We start from the raw sequence: 3,650 nt of genomic DNA, 5'->3' as shown, positions 1-3,650 counted from the left end.
CATAATGGAAAGAAGATCGGGTTGTTCCATCTAAAAAACACAATATGTTACACTTGATGCTACATGACATATTCATTATTCTACACTTTCATTCCCTGCAATTTTTCCTCCGCATTTTGACATAGTTCTTGCTATTTTTTCCATACGCGACAATCATCTCTTATGTCCGCGGCAACGCGCGGGGAATCAACTAGTTCCTATAGGATCTATTAACTTGGCATGACATTTCAATCCTACACCTTTTCTACTCCTACACTCTTCATATTCCTTTGAATCAAAGGAACCTTTAGTCTTCTTCCAGCAAAACTTCATCAGGATGCATCCACAAGATCGTCTTCACATTTGGATCATCACTTCCCTGCACATACCAATACACACGAGCAATGGTTTATGCGCCCAGAATCGTGTTAATATTTGTAGAAACAGTAAACCGTAACACCAAACATATGCCATTACCGTAAACAAACGTCTCAGCTCCCTCTTCTTGGCTTCCACCTGTAAAAGAGGGCGCATTTTACACATGTGGTTAGCAACGAAGCAGCAAAAGTGTTAAGAGGATCGACGGATCCTACATCATCATCGGAGTCGCTCCACTCTCCGTGACATCCGAATGACGAGCGCACATCCAAGTGGCCACCGATGTATTCATCTACATTGTGTGGGTGCTTAATGTTGACACTTCCATTGTTGGTGCAACCATAGCAGAGACCTTCATCGACAAAAAAAAAGTAAACTGCATAGTAAGTAACCAACCAGGCACCAACATATAAAATAATTGCTGACTAAGTAACTGAAGGTATAAGATTACGGTGCAAAAGCTCAAGTTATAGTGCCGCCCACAAAAATGTACTTTTACAACACTTATCCAAGGGAAGGGTCCAACATACCATTTTTGGTAGGACTAACCATGCGCAAACAACTGACCAACAATTCTTCTTGCTTTCCTTGTCGCACACATTTGACTTCCGCAAAAAACAGGTTGTTGTCGTTGCCACAATTGAAATCACCTGCTACTTTAGTCATGGTGAAATTGAGATGATAGAACCAAGTACGCTTCTCACAAAAATTTCGGTAGTGCACAACATCTTTGAGTTCATATGCAAGATCCTATGATAAGAAACATGGGTCAGATCAAGAATTCTTGCATGGATAAAACAATAAGACATAGGTCAATCCTTGTAGCAGGAGAAAGAAAGAGAGCGAACCCCGAGAAGATTGTGATCCTCATTATGCTTGTCCACCAAAGCTTCTACTAATCGGTGGACCTGACTACCGGTTTGCTCAGCCACAAGCCATTTAGAACGCTTCTTCCTTCTGCCGTCAGGCCAGTAAAGAGCTTGTTCTATGGCCATCTCAACTGAAGGAACCGCACCTTGGTTCACTAACCTAATATTGATCGGAGCATATTACATGGTTAGTAGCTTGTATTCTCTGAGAGTGGAGAATATGAAGTTATACTAAGGACTATATAAATGTTATCAGTAGGGCATCGATGAACTAGTTTGCATAGAAGGTTGCTGAAACATGCTATTAGTTAGCAAAAACAGAACAAAAATACTGTTTACACGCCTGTTCCCAGTCCACAATTCTTAGAAGAAAAACTATTCCTTCTTTGGTTTCAGATTGCACACTATTTTGATCGGTGAATAGAGCTTAACTTTCTGGCTATCACGATTAGCGGAAACAGAGCCATGTAGGGCTAAGTGCTAATCAAATGTACAAATTAATGCCCGAACAAAAAATATGAAAAGTGGTAGTACTTGTAGTTTCAGATTTTTTTTTTCACACAATTTCAGCAGGTTTCTCGCCAATGCAGTTTCATGTTCCACTAACTTGAGGTAGCACCGAAAGAGGAATATGCAAATTATTGTAACTCACCTTGCAAGATTATCCAGAATCTAACTTAAGGGTAATTTTGTTCTTAGTATCCCTACTCGCGTGCTTATCTTTTGTGGCCTACATCCCTACAAGGGCGGCTACATACATCATAGACGCATGTGGTTATTTAAGTAAACCCTGTTTGAATAAAAATCATCTGCAGGTTCGCACACAGAACAAGGGGAAATAAGTGATGCAAAGTCTATCAAGAGCAGAGTGGAGGAACTTTACAGTGTTGGATCCCGACGCTCGTGGAAATAGCGATCCATGGCGCTCTCTGCTTCCTCTGAACTCTGAAATCGCCCGCCGGTGTGAGGATATGTGTGGAAACATCCCCCGAGATCGACCCTGATGTAATATACGAATCCCCAGTCATGCCGTACTTGGCCCCAAATGCGTGACGAGCCTGATGGTGGCGAGGCCATAATGGTGTTCTGATCTGACTGCCGAGAGGAGGAGGAGGAAGTGGCAGTGGCAGTGCTGCCGGAAGATTTCTCCTCCAACGTTGCGGTGTTGGGCGACTCCTTTAGGTCTGCAGGTTCTTCCAACCTTTGCGTCGGAGATTGTGTAGGCCGCCGAGGCACATGCTCCACCACGTACCTGAACTCGAATATGCTGTCGCTGGAGAAGCAATCAAAAAACATTTTTTTTTTGTTCGATCAGTAAAGTAACAAATCGATTTATTGATCGAAGAGTGAAGTAATCAGTCGATTTTAGGTTTTAGCTAGAGGATTGGTGCCGTTGGTACGTCGAAGGAGGCGGCGGAACAAGGGGTCGCCTCCGGCGATGCCAGGAGAGGTAGATGTCAGCGTAGCATGCACGAACTGCGTCTTCGAGATCCCGGAAGTCTCGGAACGGCCCGCCCGTGACCGGAAGTTACCTGGGGAGGTAGCTCCTGTCCCTGTTGATACGGACGTGGATCGTGATCGGCTGGAATCCGCCGCCGGAGGGGCTTCGCCCGGGGAGGGACTCCGGAGGAAGCTTCTTGGGCGTCATGCCTAAGAGCGGCTGGTTAGATTAGGGTTTGGTACGGTGGTCTCCTCCTTGGCTGCAGAGTGCCCATGAATTACTTGTTTATTGATCTATAATCGCATACAGAACCTGCAGCAGGGATCCAGTTTTGACGACTGTGAACAAGTGCGAGCTCTATGTTCCCCATGGGTTCATGAAGATGAAGCGTTGCAAGATCCTGGCGCATTTCTTTTTTTTTGGAGCAACCGCAAGGAGCTCTGGCTAATTCATTAATAAGAAAGGAAAATGATCCAGTTTATGAGGGAAAATCGGATCGAAAACCATACAAATTTAAGTACCTCCGAGCAAACTACATCCAGAGTCTAAAACATCACAACAAGATAGAACAACCTGTCAACAACAAAGTGCCATAGTTACGACAATACGACATGAAGGTTGCATAAAGTGTATCCATAACGTAATCTACTAATCTCACTCGCCTTCTTCTTGCCGCCGATCTTGTTGTCCTTGTGCTTTTTCAACTTCTCCACATTCTTCACAGGGGAGCCAAGCATCGTGATGGAGCGAGGCAACAAAGGGGTCTTAAACTTGTCAACAAACGCAACAAGGGCCTTGTCATCGAACGCGGCGTTCTCTTTCAGGACGATGATAACGCTGGGACTTCAAGTGCGGAGTGTTGTGTCAGCCACAAGGGTGACTTGAGGGTTTATATCGAAATCTCGGGGAACTGAACAAATAGTATTCTCTTCTCCCTTCTTCTATCAATCCTGCAAGTAAAATAAAAGTCTTATGTCCCCAAC

General features: G+C 44.4%; 1 long non-coding RNA gene across 1 annotated transcript; it reads right to left on the bottom strand.

The window, feature by feature from the left end:
- Positions 1–960: 960 nt before the first annotated feature.
- LOC127329748 (uncharacterized) lies at positions 961–2,350 on the bottom strand. The gene is made up of 3 exons (XR_011751177.1): positions 2,110–2,350; positions 1,206–1,386; positions 961–1,107 (listed from the first exon to the last, which is right to left on the bottom strand). It is a non-coding gene; the product is annotated as an uncharacterized lncRNA (long non-coding RNA).
- Between the last annotated feature and the right edge of the window lie 1,300 nt (positions 2,351–3,650).

This window comes from Lolium perenne, chromosome 2 (assembly GCF_019359855.2).
Source record: "Lolium perenne isolate Kyuss_39 chromosome 2, Kyuss_2.0, whole genome shotgun sequence".
Lineage (NCBI taxonomy): Eukaryota > Viridiplantae > Streptophyta > Magnoliopsida > Poales > Poaceae > Lolium > Lolium perenne.
Note: the sequence above shows the minus strand (reverse complement) of the source record. Positions and strands in the feature narration are given on the sequence as shown.